The sequence below is a fragment of the Cavia porcellus genome, unplaced genomic scaffold (assembly GCF_034190915.1).
Source record: "Cavia porcellus strain 051 isolate PalLab524CR breed Dunkin Hartley unplaced genomic scaffold, mCavPor4.1 scaffold_13, whole genome shotgun sequence".
Lineage (NCBI taxonomy): Eukaryota > Metazoa > Chordata > Mammalia > Rodentia > Caviidae > Cavia > Cavia porcellus.
In genome coordinates, this window is record NW_026947496.1 from 16,149,524 (window position 1) to 16,167,189 (window position 17,666).

General features: G+C 42.1%; 1 protein-coding gene across 1 annotated transcript in view; it reads right to left on the minus strand.

Moving 5' to 3' along the window:
• The window catches only part of Nedd9 (neural precursor cell expressed, developmentally down-regulated 9), a 171,799-nt gene that overhangs the window by 153,555 nt on the left and 578 nt on the right, over nucleotides 1-17,666 (minus strand). The gene's annotated exons all lie outside the window — the stretch shown is intronic.

Below are 17,666 nucleotides of genomic sequence, written 5' to 3' on the forward strand. Positions count from 1 at the left end.
TAAACTCTAGGGAGATGGAATGACTAAGAATCTTATGAAATCTTTATGTATTAGAATAGACAATGCTCAGGTGGAAATAAATTATTGCTCTAAGATGGTTTCATTGTACTCTGTGGCCATATGGCAACCTCTTTTGATGATACATCTTTTAAAAAAAATTAACTTTAAATTCAAAGGATTCTTCTAGCTCTATCCTATTTCTAAATATCCTCCCTTTTAACTAAAAGCTCTTTCAACTGCTGCAGTCAATGATTCTTTCTTTCTTTCCAATAGATCTTGCTAATTTTCCTGGCTTGCCTTTAATTTAGGATCTTCCTGCCTCAGCCTCTCAAATACCTGGGACTGCAGGTATGTATCACCATGCCCAATTAAACAATTTCATTTCAGTGCAGATATTTATGCAGTGCAGCTAAATGAATTGGCACCACAGCTGCCGGTAAACACCTCTGCTGCCCACTGAGATAATCACAGGCCAAATACTCAGTAAAACATGAGACAGTTGTAATTCCACAATTAAAGAGATTGATCCACTGGTTTCCATGGGGAGGTGGTAGGCGGAAGAAAAATTTTTTTATCAATAAAATTTTAAGTCTGAAAATGACTTGGAGTTAAATGATTTCAATTGTTAGATGAAGATTTATTATGTAGATATCAGGAAAGAAAATCCTTAGGGCATCATAGATACAGATCCTGAACAATAAAGAACATCAAGACATCATGCCGAACTGAGTGGGTGGAAAGATTGTCCCCATTCCGACATACACACCCCTAAGCCATCGAAGAAGTAAGCCATGAGTGTAACTGAAGAAAAGGTTTAACCAATGAGAGTTCCGTGGTCAGAAAAGTGAGAACTCCAGTTGGTCAGTTTGGGCTCTTCAGTGATTCTATATCTCAGTATATTTTCTCCCACTTAATAGTAATGGCTACAAAAAGCTGGGGCTTCCTAAGCATAAGGCAAATTGTAAGTAAAGAATGTGTACTGCTCCCTCCAATCTCTCCAGGACCCAGTGAGACCAAGTGCAGAAAAGGGTTGGCATGGCCTGAGACCACTGCTTTGCAGGCCTGGCTCAGGCTGGGGTTGGGAACTTCAGAGGATTCTCACCATTCCATGGCAAGGCCAGCTCACTGTGCCTTCACTGTGTGCCAGCAGGTGGTTCATGCCAAATACCCGCTTCCCCTCTGGGCATCTGGAACTTTGGCATATGCTGGACAGAGGGCACTAGATGAGCAGCCCGTAGCCAACACTCTGGTAGAGTCTCTGATGAGCTTCCCAGCTAGATCACATTTCAGAGTTGTCGTCACTTATCCTTGGAGGAGTCACAGGCATCCTGGATTACTCCCAGAGAGGAATCTCAGTAGCTTGTGCCTGATTTCCCTTCTGATCTTGATTTCCATCCTTTTGCCATAAGAGAATTTAGCTGTGGGCAAGACTACGTGTTGAACCTTTCGGTCTTCTCAGTGAGTCACTAGTCTGAAGGTGGGCCTGGGAATTCCCTCTCTATAGGTGTGTGGCATTATTATTATCTTCATTTTAAAGGTGAGGAACTGACTCATGGAGAGGGTTAAGTCACTGTCTCAAGGCCACACACCAGGGCTGTGACACAACCAGGATTTGAAGGGATGCAGACTTTCTCCCCAGCTCTGGTTTCCAACGCCACAGAGGCTCTAAAATGACCCTAATACTACTTTCCTCGCTGGGGGTTTGTATATCAAAGCAGGTGTGTTTGCTCAATGTAATATATTTACCTTGTCATATTATCATGCACATTCCTAGTTCCTTCCACCTACTAGCAGAAAATCTATGAAGCAATTTTTATAGCCCCACGACCAAGCAGAATGTCCCTGAGATGTTAAAAAGCCTTTCGGGCAAAGGGACAAGAATGGCATGGAATGCATTCTGCCCATTTCTTGCTTTTTAAAAGAATGATGTCAATTATGATGGTTTTCCTTATAAGACAAATGAAGCCTCTACATCACCAGTCCTCTCTCTGCACCCTCTCTGTGGCCTCCTGGTCTCAATTTGATGGGAGTTCTCTACTCCAGGCCATGGTGAAGAAGTCTGTTCAGCAGGTGGGGTGTTTAAAGAGGTGGGGGGAAGTAGAGAGGGGGCGTGAAGTTGGTGGGGAGCCTCCTCTCATTATGGCTGCTGTATTTCTAACCTCCAAGCCCCCAGCTGGGAACATATCAGTCTTACAACAGAAGAGATAACATTGTTTGCTGAAATTATTGTTTCTCAATTACCCCTCACCCCTTCCTATCTTTCAAGCCTACTTGTTAATGCAGAAGTTAACTTCTAGATGTTTTTTTTCCCACTGAGGTAACCAAATGGCTCCCACATTCCATGGACCTACTCTTGGGTTTGTGTCAGAGAAAAGCAGCTCTTCCTGCTGAATGCCTGTCTGTGATCAGGTGGGAGAGCAAGATGAGCTAAGGGATAGCACCTCTGCGGGGCAGGACTAGGGGAGACAAGTAAAGAAAGAGGTCCCTGATTTAAAAATCTATCGCCCCATCTACTCCTTGGTAGTTCCTTTGCTAGAGAAGTGAAGGTCCTTACCATGGGAAATAGGGCTTAACGGAAAGGGCAGGAGAGTGGCAGTGCCTTGGAATGATGCTGATTGAAACTAGTGACATCAAGTCTTCCCCTGAAAGCCTAGTATTGATAAAGAAAAATTAGAAAGAGACTGTGGACATTGAGTACTTGAAAAGAAGGTTTGGTTATAACAAGACCCCCATCCCCACCCCAAGGATGGCATTTAGGAAGAAAGACTAAGAACAGGTCACTTCACACATCGTATACTTTCCCATGGGATAGCTCTTTAAAAGTGATGTGCAAGAGATGGAAATCAAAAGAAAAACTCCTGTCTGGAAGTAAAATGTGTTTCAATTTAAGGAAAACCAGTATCTTCACAGGAAATACAAGAATGGTGGGGGGACCCAGATGAATGAACCCTTTCCCCTAGACGGCTTAGTCAGAAGATCTGGATTTCTGTCCAGCTGTATTATTTCCTCAATTTCCCAAATTTATCTAAGCCACCTCATCAACCCCACTGTCCTCCACACCTTTATCTGTAGGTTGAGGGGTATAGTGAGTACTGTTGTAGTCAGAGTTGTACACAGAACAATTGGATCAAGACAGGAGTTTATAATATTTTTATATTGATCACCGGGAGTTAACACAGGAAAATGCAGGAAATCTATCCGCAACACCAAAGACATAGATTATTTAGTCAAGAGCCTAAACCCCACAGCAACATCCCACATGAGTCCAGATAAAAATCCAGAGCTCAGACAATGCCTCCCACCAGTCCAACTGGAGGTCCAGAGCCCATAAGAAGGACTCACGCCAGTGTCTTTTACGGTCTTCCATGCCAGGAAGACCCAAGAGTCAGTGGTGGAAGCTAGAAAGTCTATGCCAGCAGGATGAAGGAACTGTGCTGGTGGGATGAGGGTTCTACGCTGGTGCCAAGAAGTCACACTCACAACAAAGACCAGGGCTGTCCTGAAAAGCACCACAGCCATTCTCAATGACACGGAGGCCCCGAGCTCCTCCAGTGACAAGCACAGTCGGGTACACGCCAGGAAGCAGTGTGACAAGTTCATTCTGGAGACCAAGCAGCACATGTCTTCCCCTCCGGAGCCAGGAAGCAATGCTTGATGTGAGGACCAAAGCTTTTCCAGGAGAACCCACAATGCCTTCTTAACACCTCAACCCTCAACACCTCTCTTCTTCTCTACCTATTTATCCTGGCAACCCTCCTCAGGTGGAGCATCTTTGCTCAATGCCATGCTGATGTAATCCAGCTGGCGTTAAGTTGACCACCAGTTCTTAGTCCATAACAAGTAGGGGCCACTGTGATAATTCAGCGAGCTAATGTAGGTTAATATGATGAGATAATTGTCACTGAATACTGTATCTAAGTATTGGTTTTTAATAGTTTAATCCAATGAGGTTTGCTAGCATCGAGATTGAAAACAAAATTAAACATAAAATGAAAACCTCATCACTGTACTGATCATTTAGAAAGGAGGATCACTTAAAGAGGAGAGCCTCCGACAGCTAAATTATGGACCGAAAGGGCATTGCAATAAACTTGCTGTACGATCATTTAAAATATTAGCCTTTAAAAAAATTTTTCAGCAGCCTTAATCCTTCCTCCTGGGTTTGTCTGGTTGTAATCACACTGCGGTCTGTACAGACTGTGGACATCAATTAAGATTTAGGTCAAAGCCTCTGAAGTAGCCAATGATTTAGTTTCTGGGATTAAGGAAGACAAAGCCTCACCAATGGCTGAACAAGAATAACATTCCTTTCCATTGTAATCATCCTACATCAAGGAAATGTTTGAAACACAGGCAGCGTCGGATCAGATGCCTGTTAAAGCTATTATATGGTTGAACTTTAGAAAAATACAGTCACACAAATGTGTTTTAACAATCTTTACTGTCGGGAAGAGTCTTGGAGAAAGGAAATTTGACTGTGTTCCTGAAGCCCCAGTGCCTTCTAAATAGGTCACTGGCTCCAAGAGCCACCTTGCCTGTTGGAGTCAGACCTCCCTCCTAGGAGTTCCGGCCTCTAATCATCATTACACCTCCTGAGCTTTCTTTGCAAACCCTACATATGCTTTAGTGCTAGAGTTTGCTGCAACTAGCTGGTCTCCTGGCTTCTCTGACACAGAAGGAACTTCTTTTACAGCGGAATTTAATATTTTGCAATGGCTCTGCCTGATTTTTAACTATTCCCTGGAGACTAAACTCCCAGCTCAATCCCTGGCAATGTGATTCTAAGAGGGAGACTTTGTGGTCAGTCTAATCTTAAGCTTTTTTTTTTTCCCTCTTTCCCTTGTTTCCTGAGGACCATTTGCAAGGGGATGGAGGATAATCAGAAATCCAAACAAATGGAGAAAGACAAAACAATAAAAATTTGGTTAACTTGCAGGAAAAAGAAACATAATTGGATCTATTGACTATATTTATATCTGGGATTGGATTCTTCATTAGCATAGAAAATCATGCAGGTGCTACCATCAGCTGGCTGTCTTCTGTTTACTCTTGAGTCATACTGAGTTGACTTCTGCAAGGCTGGGACACCTCACAACTCGACACCTAATGGAGACAAATGAGCCCAATATCTTTTCAACTTTAACTCCATTTGCAAAAAAGCCCCCGTGCTGGTAGGGATTATGCTTGCCCCAATCCCTGCACTGTGGGAACTCGGTACATATTTGGGGACAGATTGGTCCCCATAAGAACAAAAAAAGACCAACTTTACAACATTCTCCTCCCTTCATTTCAGCACTTTAACCCACCTGCTCCTGTGTATCACTTAGGTGATGACACATTATTCTGGCTTTCTTTTTCTTCAAAATTTTTATTTTTCTTAGTATGTGTTTGTAGCACATAACGATTACCTTCACTGAGGGGAGCTGGTGTGTGTACGTAACACGTCTAGTCTTTTACTTCCCTTTCCCCTTCACCCCTTCTTGTCTCCCTCCATCTCTTGGTCCCTTTCCATTTGCAAATGATCCATCTCTCTGTCCCCTGTTATTCACTTTTACTCTTCTCTTTAATTTAGTTATACATTAGGTTTCTCATCCAAGAGAAAACAGAGGAAATTTAGACTTGTGAGCTGATGGGGACTTGTATTATCCCAGAAGCCCTTGGGTTTCATTTCAGTTCTTCATACTTTTCAGAAATCCTCTTTTCTTGTCAAATGCTACTTACTCTTTCACGCCTTCTCTTTTCTGATTTCCTGTCCTCCTCTCCCTCCTCTAGGTAATAGAGGTCAGGCACTTAAAGTGTCAGAGAAGGCCATAGGTGCATTCAGAACCATCCATGGCATGATAAAACCTTCACCGACACCCAAGGTGGGAGGACTCTCCTTACTTCCTATTTTTTTGGTCCACAGCACATGGCTGGTAGATGGGAGAGGTGGGATTTGAACTCACTCAGCTGGCTCCAGAGCCTACCTTAAACACTCTACCACTTTCCCTAGCTTTCATGGGTCAGCCCATGTTATGAACTCCAGCGGTCACGTGTCCACTTTCTGTTGCTTGTTAATTACTTGGCCATTCCTAAGATGCAGAGAAAGAATTGCCTCAGATGGGATGCCCATAACCCTTTGTCCCATTGCTCACAAGTCTTTTGCTTTGCTGTTTTTCTTTTAATTAATTAATTTTATTGGTACATTTTAGGTATACATAAGGATAAGGCTCATTATAGGGAACTGGTACCCATGCATGATATAACTTGATAATTTTTTTCTTTTGGCAATTATTTAGCCAAGAATGAACTAGATGAACAAATAAGCCAAAACAAAAGTAATCAGGAGACAAGCCTTCTGAATGGAGGATGATATTTGTTTAAACTAAGACCATCTGAAAAACACATTCCTATGTCACGTTCTCCCATACCCATAAATGCATGGACACCCAAATACAGCTTTAAAAGGTAACTGAAACTGTTGTTCCTTACAAAAAACAACTCAATGGAAAGTAGCTGAAGACTGACAGCACCTGCCATCCAGTGTTGAAAGCCTGGAGGGAGGGAAAGGACAGGGTCAGGGGAAAAAGATCCAGAGGCTCCTCCTCTTAAGGGTTCCACCCCTTCCAATATGGCCCAGCTTTTACCACCTGGGCGTGAAGGCCACTCCTCACAGCCATGGCCTGAGCCGACCTGGAGCTTGTGGCCCTCGGACCCGCTAACTGAAGACGATGTCCTTTGGCTGTGCTCCTGTGCCCATGGCCGCCTATGCCACTGAGCAGCAGGGTAGCGTGGGCATATTTATGTTAAGAAAATGGATTCTTAGTCCTAAGCATTTCTTCAGACTAAAAATTTAAAAATAAAAACACAATGAGAAACACAGGCCGATAAAAAAGGAATGTGAACAAGGAAATGAGCACACACCTTTGGGCCATCCTGCGCCTTCCCTAGATGACCCTTCTAAAATCCTAATGCTGCAAGGAAGAGGTGCTTTGAACTGTTTTGCCGTAAAAGATAAGGGAATCATGAAGAAAACGAAGTAACTACGTACAAAAGACTCTAGCCATTTTATTTTAAATGCCATTGGATGTAATTTATTCATACCCAGTCTTTTACAACTGAATTATATGTGTTTGTTTTTGTTTTAAATTTTTTTTTATTTTAAAGAGAGTAAACAGAACAAAGCAGATCAAAAGAAAACAATGTAAGTGACACAGAATTTCAAAGCAAAACAACAGGAGATCTACAGTGGCTACCATAATGTCTCTTATTTTCTTCTAAATAGTTATCGATATCTTCTCACACAATGAATTAATACAAAACAAAATAGTATAAAACTGATCAGAACAGAGTAATGAAGGCATTGCAGGCCTTCAAAGCCAGACAATAGGAAAATCAACAATGGCTACCGTAATGTCTCTTGTTCTCTTTAAAATAGCTGTCCATATCTTCATGTACGCTGAAATTAAATAATACAAAACAGACTAAAACCACTCTGAACAAAGAATAAAAGCATTACTGGATTTCACAGCATGACAATACAGAATCGGCAATGGATACCATAATGTCTCTTTTTCTTCAAAATAGCTGTTCATTTCATCACACATAATACAGTTGATTCTCGTAAACTGTTTAGGAGAAGTTTAGGCATGTGTAAGCCTCTACATGTATACCTACCCTTTCTATAGTAGAGAAACAAAACAAAACAAAGCAAAACATTTTACTGGAAAAACAAGAAACAAAAAAGACAAATCAATAACAATAGCAAAGAGCCTAAAACAATGATGATATAGGCCTTCAAAACAAGGTGGTAGGAACAGAACTAGGGTTATTATTTTACATAGTGATCTTCAAAAAAGTTCCTCAGATCACCAGACACAAACGTGCAAAATTGTGCCAATCCTATGAATGTTAATTGTTTTGTTCCAAGAACTTACAGAATTTGTAGCACAGTCATTTTAGCTATCCTAAGTGTGTTTATGCAAATGTAGATATTTTTTCTTTCCTTTTCTTTTTATTTTTCCTCTTTTGTTTTGGTATCAGGAATCAAACTCAGGACCCTGTGCTTACCAGACAGGTGCTGTGCTGCTGAGCCATATCCCTGGCCCTATATGTGCTTTTGAAAGTTGCATAACAGGTCGGACAGTTGTGCCTAGCAGCTGCAATGTGTTTATGGGCATCATCTAATGTAGATCTGAGCTCCTCAACGGACAACAAAATCCATGAAATCACAAGCTTTGTTCTTTTCTTTATTATGACCCAACAATGTATTTAGAAGGGAAAATTAGATTTGGTTAACATGAGTTGGGCTGGCAATGGTTCTTGAAAGCAGAAAACCTACTCACATATGTTAAGTACCTGGACCCGCTCTTGCATCTCCGTATGAGCCACTTGAGGGTGGGCTTTGTTTACTCAGATTTCCATGGAGTTCCTAGCACCTAGGACAGTGTCTAGGTCATGGTAGGCTGGGAATGAATACTGGATAAATAACTACTAAATTCTTTGCTGAAATGACATGCAGAATCTGTGAACAAACTCATGACCGCGTGCTTGCCAGGCAGGCACTTATGCCGCTGAGCTAAATCCCCAGTCCCTGTGCGGTTAATTTTATGTATCAATGTGGCTAAGCCAAGATACCTAGACAACAAGGTTTGGTACATCATTATGCTGGATGTTGCTGTTGTTTTATGTGTTTTAGGTGAAATTAACATTTACATCATGAAACTTTGAGTGAAGCAGGCAACCTTCCTATGGTGATAGTCTCATATGATCAGCTGAAAACCTTATTAGAAAGAAGCCTGACGTTCTCTGATTGACAAGGAGTTTCACCTTCCACTCTAACTGTTCTCCAGCCCATGAATTTAAGACTTGTCAGCCTCCTTAACCATGTGTCAACTCTGTACAGTAAATCCCGCCCCCCTCCCCGTGGTCTCCAACTTGAAACTTAGGACTTTGCAACTTTACAATGGTGTGAAAGTGACTGATACACTTTCATAAGAAACCATGATTTGACTTTTGCTTTTGGATCTCATCCCCTAGTGATAGGTGGCCTGATCCTCTCTTTTGATGCTGGGCAGAAGCAACAGACTATGTCCCCATCAGCCACATTGCCACAGGGGATGACACCCCACAGTGCTCTGTGCCACTCAGCTAAGATGCTTGGAATGTTAGGTGGATTAAACACATTTCCTATCTGCAGTCTTTTCAACTTACAATGCAGCCATCAGCCCAGAAGCACACACACATTTATATATGCATGCACCCACGCGCCCGTTACTTGTTCTGATTCTCTGGAGACACAGATTAATGCAGTACCTATCATTCATTTACTGTTTCAATGAGCCAATCAATATTTGTCATTTACCAGAAATGATTCTCACCCATCAACACCCCACAACTCCCAAAGCCAGGCTGACACTGCAGCCTGAACTGAGCTCCTAGTTACAACTTCCCCACCACGGCGCAGGGGCAGAGTCCATCCTCTCCTCAGCACTGCATTTCCCCCATGGAGCTCCTCCTACAAGCAGGTGGTGAGAGACCCCCGACTGTGCTACAGCTGAGGACTGCTGCTATGCTGAGAGATGCCAGCGCCACGCTGTGCTTGGAGGGGAAAGGTACTCAGGGTGACAGAGAGCCCCTGATGGTCTCACTTCCTGAAACTGTTTCCACTCACTGTGAGCAAGGCTGTGGGTGGGGAATTTCAGAGACACGGAAACTGGTCCAAAGGTTCCTGAAGGTTCACACACCCTGCCATTTGATGTCTGTGTCATTACTATACTACAAGGAAAAGGTGACAAGAGAAAATACATCAATGCAAACTTTCAGGGACCAGAAGGGAAATGTGGTCCTCTAGGAACACCCAAAGGGATTAGCACTCATGTGGCTGATGCAGGGGTGAAGCTTCTGGAAATGAAGTATCCACATAGATGCTTCATTCATCAGGGCCACTGTGGCAGGGGAAGTGGATGGTGAAAAGTAAAAGCTTTGATTTGCAGGTAATCAGCGTGGGCTGGTCCCACACAAGTTCCATCTTTTGTGTCAGTGGTTCCTTTGTATCTTAGGGAGTCATTTTATCCCTTGCTTCCCCTCCGTGGAAAGCTCCATCCGTCCTATGATATATCTCCTTCCTTCTGATGCTTAGGTCTCTAACTCATGCCCCTTTAAAACCTGCCTCTGACTTGAGATGAAACTGTACATCTCTACAGGTGGTATTTTGTGCATGACAGAGGGAAAAATTTGAGGCTAACTGTGCCTTCCTGGAATCATATCTGCAAGCCTGCATCCTTAACAGCTAACATGTCACTTGACAGAAATGATAAGCAGATTGTCATATGTTCCTGTCGTGGAGTGCTAACGGGCCATGAAAGTGAATTATCAACGTTAACACTTCCTCTGTGTTTTTGCAGTGCTGGAAACAGAAGTCAGGACCTTGAACCTGCTACCCTTGAGCCATCTTCCCTGGCCCTCGGCCACTACATCTCTTTATATCAACAAGTAACCCTCAGAAGCCTAATACTGAGCCAAAGAGCAAGTCCTGGAAGACTGCATTCATTTATAGTTCCCAGGCAAAAATAAACTATATGTAAATTTATATAAATATTTATATGCCAAAGATACTTCAAGATCAAGTTGAAACCACAGGACCAACACAGTGAAAAGTAACTGTTTTTGTCTTTGTGATGTAGCTGTATCTGTATAACTGGTACTATGTCAGATTATCCTTTTGTGTTCAATAGCTTGGAAATTTTGACCAAATGAGTTATGGAGGAGACAGAGAAGCGGGGCAGGGTTGAAGTCATTTACAGCAGACAGCTCTTCATGCAGGGCGGTTTCATCTGAAGACCTCTCTCTCTCTGAGATCATGCTCTAGCTGTTCTCTAAAATGCTATCCGAGGGGGTGAGGAAGATCCTCCTCCACTTCAGCAATTGAACAGATGGAAGGGATATCAAAACACGGGTGTCTAAGACCAGGGGCAGCTTCTTATCAGACAGCAGAGCACGCTGTATCACTGTGTCTTGGTCAAACTCTAGCATAAGTTTAGGATATGCCCCTACTCTTTATAAAACAAAAAAAGTTTTGGGGCAAACAATTTGCCATGTGATACCAGTAGTAGCCTCCCGTACCACTGTTTACTGCATCTCTTGGTTTTATTAGTTTTCTCTCATGTTTGATTTAATCTTGTGTTGTTTGGTTCATCACAGCGGTGTATGCACACCCATGTTTATAGCAGCACAGTTTGTAACAGCTACATTTTTGAAAGAGCCCAAATGCCCATCAACAGATGAATGGATGAAGATGTGGGGATTTTTCTGTGCAATGGGGTACTGCTTTGCCATAAAGAAGGGTGAGTTTGAGACATTTCTAGGTAAATTGATCCACCTCAAGACCATACTCAAGGAAAAGAAATCAAATAGACATGCTGAAATACTTACTGTTTCTCTTATGTGAGAAACTGAAAAGGTAAACAAAGGCCAGAATGTAAAATACATATTGGGAAATGGGAAGAGGAGCGGGGTGAGGGGGTGGTCAGGAAGGAAGAGAAAGAACAGAATGGAAGGAAAAATGGAAACATAGCTTTGGTAAATAAGGAGGGGAAGACGGGTTAAAGAGAGAGGAGACAGTTGGGGGAAAAGAAACAAGATATACTATCTACAGGTACAAATGCCCTATGATGAATGTGGTCATTGTGTATATCTAAAATATGCCAGTAGACTTAATAAAAAGTTTTATCAGAAACCTGAAAAAATGCGATAGCTAAGGAAAAAGACTGAGATGAAATTCACTTAATGAAAAGCAAAAGAGAGTACGTCAGTGAAATTCCACACATTCAAAATGTGCAACTACTAGTTCTGTCTGGTTCTAAAAAAAAAAAAACTCCTCCTCCTCCTCTTCCTGATCTCCTTCCTCCTCTTCATCTTCCTCCTCCTCCTCTTTCTCCTCGTCTACCTCCTCCTCTTCCTCCTCCTCCTCAGGCTTGTTTTTTAAAGGGCCTTTGAACTTAACTATATCCCATTTTTTGGTAGAGTTTTGTTAAGTGCTAAGGTGCCTGGGCTGGCCTTGAATTGGCCTCAGCCTCCAGAGGCTTGTACCACCATGCCTGAGACATTTTTTTACTCCCCAAAAGAAATCTCATACCCTTAAGTAGTTTCTCTCCAGGTTTATCTGCCCCAAGCCCTAATAACTGCCAATCTACATTCTCTCACTACTGGTTTAGCTCTAGTGAACATCTCATAAATTGAGGTTACATTAGGGGCCCCCAATTTCCAGGCCATGAGTGGCCTAGCAGGAGTGAATGGCAGGCAAGTGAGCAAACTGTCACCTGTATTCACAGCTGCTCCCCATCACTCCAGCAGTGGCATTAGAGTCTCATCAGTGCACTAACTGAACTCTACACTGCACATGCAGGGATGTGGCTTAGGAGCCTCTTGTGAGAATCTCATGCCAGATGACCTGAGGTGGAGTTGAGGCAGTGATGCTAGTGCTGGGGAGTGGCTACAAACATAGGTTAACACTAGCAGAGAGGTTTGATTGCAGAGAACATGATGAGTCAACTGCTCACAGATTCATATCAAGACCTTATCAGTGAGCAGCAGGTGACAAGACAGCTGCCTCTGGTGGCAGGCTTTATAGTGGCAAACGAGCTGATGCACATCAACTGTACAGTTGCGCCCGGTGGCAGGCTTCACGTCAGAGTTGAACACTTTAACTTGTGCGTGGTCCACCCATTATTTTATGACCTCTTCCATCTGTACCTCTTTCCTACACCATCCACTTGCCTCAGTCACAGTTTTGCTAAAGCTGCAAGCTGAGCTTGGCCAAAATGAGTCAGATTCAGACATTGCTGGAAAGAATTTTTGAAAAGGGGGAAAGAATCAATGCTAAGACAGCAGGAGTCTTTAAGATTGCTAACAAAAGGAAAGCTACATTGATAAACTATATCGAGTCCTATTTAAATTATGGGTTCAAGTTAGTGCTTATATTGTTTGAACGCTTTTGCATGCCTACATCTATCAATCTGAGCAACTATTTTAAAGATAACAATAGGCAATATAATAACCATTGTTAATTTCCTATCATCTCATTTTAAAATTCTGTAGTATTTTTTCACTTTAAAAAAAAGATTTAAAAATAAATTATGGGTTAATTGCAACAGGTGGTTCACATTTTCCACACACACTTTGTGCAATATGTGACAGCTGGATATCTGATAAAGCTATGAAAGGTTCAAACCTCCTTCACCACATGTAGACGAAACATCCTGCATTAAAAGCCTTCAAAAGAGAAGAAAATATGAACACAAAAAACAGAAGCAGTTATTAAAGGGTCCACTATATCAAAATATGTCTGCCCTGAGAGCACCTTTCTTGGCTAATCACATTGCTAAAGCTAAGAAGTCTTTTACTGTTGAGTTGGTCCTGCCTGATGCTAAGGACATTTGTCACTTTCAAAAGATGATGGGTGTTCTTCTTTTGACTGGCACCAAAGCTAGATGAACTGGTAGAACAGAGAGGATACCGAGGTACAGTTGTTAGGATCAGAGTTGCCTTGGTATACAATCCAGGTTGAAAAGTCTACCCATGTTGAGAACAAAACAGTAGTGATTGTCTTATACGGTATACTTTTCAGGCAGATGTGCCTGAGCTATGCTGTGCACAGTTTTGTTGCCACCCTATACCACAGCTGCAGAATTATTTAAGTCTTTGAATGATTCCACACCAGGAAAACTGAATTTCATGTCAGTATATGCATCGACAGAGTAGCTGCCACAACCAGATGGCTTTCTAGTTTGATTCATTATGTCAAAGAGGTTGCTTAGGAATGTAATTACATGTACTGTATCATCCACAAATATGTGCTAGCTAGCCAAAAATATACCTGAACTTAACATTTTGCAGGAAGTGATTAAAATTATCAACTGTGTTAGAGAAATATGCTCCTAACTCATGTCTATTTGCACAGGTCTGGGAGGAGATGGACATAGCTCTTCCACACAGAAGCACGATGGCTTTGTAATGGAAGATTTTGAGTTACAAGACTTACTCCAGAGATTTCTTTTAGATAAACAGTCACCACTGGCAGCATATTTCACTGACATAGAATGGGTCAAAAAATTTACTTGTGTAACATATTCAACCTGCTCGGGGCTGGGGATTTAGCTCAGCAGCATAAGCGCCTGCCTTGCAAGCAGGCAGTCGTGAGTTCGATCCCCGGTACCGATAAAAAGGAAAAAGACCAAAAAAAAAAAAAAAAAAAAAAACAAAACATATTCAACCTGCTCAACGAACTAAATCTGTCATTTCAAGGAAGAACAATAACTGTGTTCAAGCTGGCAGATAAACTGTAATTCATAAACTGTAATTACAGGAGTGACAAGTGAACATTAGGCATTTTGATATGTTGCAAACATTAGCAGACTTTGAAAGATAAACAGCCAGGGGCTTCTTTTTCCCAGCGTGGCATGATCACTTATCCCAGCTTTCAAGAGGATTTGATCATCACTTCCCAACCACAAAGAACCCTCAAACTGGGAAGGAATGGATCTACCATCCATTTGTGAACAATCTAGCTGATTCCACTTCGTCAATTGCTTGAGACTGCAAATGATGGTGGTCTTCACAGTGTGTTTGCGACAACTTCAAATCTTCTAAATTTTGGCTTAAAGTCAAAGCAGAATATCTTGAGATTTCCACAAAAGCACTGAAAATCATCCTTCCATATCTAACATCCTATATTTGTAGTTTTCTGCAGTGTTTGCAACAAAAATGAGATTATGGAGGAGACTGGACATAAGCACCATGCTTCGAGTGTCACTATCTCTCATGGCCCCAAGACAGGACTATTTATTTGCAGGAAAACAAGCTCAGGGCTCATGCCTTATGGTGAATTGTATACTTATTTAATAATTGTAATAATAATAGAAATAAAGAGCACAAAAAATATAATTGTTTGAATTATCTCCAAACCATTCCTTCTTCCACCATCTGTAAAATGTTGTCTTCCATGAAACTGGTCCCTAGTGCCAAAATGGTTGGGGACTGCTGGATTACATGAATTTTTATGACTAGCTTCTTTCACTTAGTACAGTGTCTTCCCAGTTCATTTAATAATGTGTGTCAGTACTTGACTATTTCTAATAACTGAGTGATAGTTTATTGTATGGATCTTCATAATTTGTTAATCTATTTGAGTCCCTGTTTTCAATTCCTTTGGATACACAGTTGTTCCTTAGTATTCATGGAGGACTTATGTTAGGAGTCAAATCAATGGATGATCAAGTCCCTTATACAAAATAGTGTGGTATTTGCAGAGAATGCTCAGACACCCTCCCACATTCCTGAAATCATTTCTAGATTTCTTATAGTACATAGTACAATGCACATGCTATTTGAATAGTTGTTATACTATGTGGTTTAGCAAACAGTTAGAAGAAAAGGTTTGTATTGTTCAGTATGGATGCTGTTCCCATTGCATTGATCCATGGTTGGTTGAATCAGCAGGTATGAAACCATGGATATAGAGGATTGGCTGTTACTAAGACTGGAATCACTGGGTCAAGTGGTAATCATTGAACTTTTTGAGAAACCTAAGAATTCATTGTCCTCTGCCTCTATTTAAACATTGCTCAAGGCTCAGTCTTACATCATCCCGTTTTCCTATTTGATACTGTCTCAAAGCCTCTTGCATATACTTAGGGCTTTCATTACCATCACTATACCAAGGATTCTCAGACCTTTGCTCTAAACTATATTCCAACCTGTCGACTGCCTGACTGACATCTGTCAGACTCTCGGAACCATTAATTTCAGCACTGGACTCACCTGTGATGGGCAGACAATACCACCATGCATGTGTTCACCCCAGCCAGGAAAATGGGGATCACCCCTCACTTTGACCACCCTCACTTTCCTTTCCTGTCTGCTCCATGTCCTCTTGACTTTCCTTCTATTTGACTCTTCGATTTGTCCACTGTTGTCCCCATTGCCACGATCCCCTTTGCATTCCTACAGATTCACTTGTTTAGCTGTCTATATCAGCCTTCCTCTGGTCTCCCTGTCTATAGACATGGTTCCCCCTGATCAATTCTTCACGTCATAGTAAAAAGGAATTTGTTAAAAAGGCAGATTGGGTAATAGCTTCTCCACTAGGAGAATGAATACGCAGCAGTGTGTGTCATTCCAGATGAGTATTTCCTCTTTCTAGAACCATCTTGAGTCACTCTGCTCTTCCTGTTGACCATCCTGGCCCGATTGTGCTAGATGGTTTGGTCTGGCTGTTCCCTCTGCCTGGAATACCAGGCAGACCATTGCCTGGTGAACCTCTGCACCCCTTTCAGTGCTCATCTCTGTCTTCCTAGGGGACCTCTGTGACTCTGGTCTCCAACACATTTGTGTAATTATCAGTGGAATTCAGGACACAACACCCCAGAATATGAGTTCAGGAAGAACATACTAGCCTAAAATATTCCTCTAATGTATTTGCCATTTTGAGTTGATTAGTGTGACAAACCATTGATACGGCTCCAATGGTTGCCAGTTTGCATCTGGGAAGGATATTCTCATGTGTAAAGCTATCCCTCTCTGCAGGAGGAGAAGGATAGCTAAATTATTAGACTGGTCAATAGCAGACACCCACATAAAACCTCTTAACAAACCTTCACTGGGCTCCTGTCCCCATCTGGGCATAACCAGGCTTTTCCTTACACCTTCCCATAATTCACCTTCAGCACAGTCAAAGGAGCCAATCACATTCCTTTCTGCAGTTCACGGTGGTACGTGAGCCTCAATCATTGGGCCGCCTCTGAAATCCGTGCAGTTAAACTTTCTTTTTTCTGGTTAATCTGTTTTGTGTCATTTTAATACATAGACTGAGTAGCCAAAGAACCTAGAAAATGGGAGAAAGCAGTTCTTTCTTCCCTATATTAATGTCTTCTTTTCTCCTGGACTATAAGCTTTGAGGGGTCAGAGCAATGTGTTTGCTCCCTCTTCTATAAGTTTCAACTTAGACAGCGGTTACTAGAAGGGTATGTACTCTCTAGATCATGGTTAAATTATCATTAACAAGAAACTGTGGAACTCTAATTAAAAACTGACTTCATATTTTTCCCTTTTCATGGCTCACCTTTCCCTGTTCTTAGAGCTTGAATGTCCTTGAGAATGGAGCTTGCAAGGAAACAGACACAAGGAGGTAAACCGTTTGGCTGGATCCCAGAGTTCTGTCAAGAACAATTGCCTTTCATACTCAGTGCTGGGAATTCAGGGAAGCGGGGATCCTCCAGGCAGGAACTAAAAAGCATAGAGCACCTTCTCAGTCCCTTCACAATGCAGGGAAAACACTGGCCCCCAACCCCCGCACAGCTTCAAATGACACATAACCCTTTCAGAATGGCTTTGGGTTTCCCCTCTTATCACTGTCTGCGTTCTTCATTTTGAAATAATTTTGGCAAAACAAACAAAAAAAGTTGCATCAAACCTTTTGAAAGAGATGTGAATGAATGAATGAGTGAAACCAACGAATAATGTAGAGGAAGGTAAGGATGGAGCCGTCAGGGTCGCTCAGCGTGGACAGGTAGAACACGATGCCATTTTCCCCAAGTCTCTCTGAGATGATGCTAACTAGGGATCTCCGCAGAGCTGCGCTCCACCCCCAGGGCCAGGTTCACGGCCACTGCAGCTTGTCTCCCCTGAGC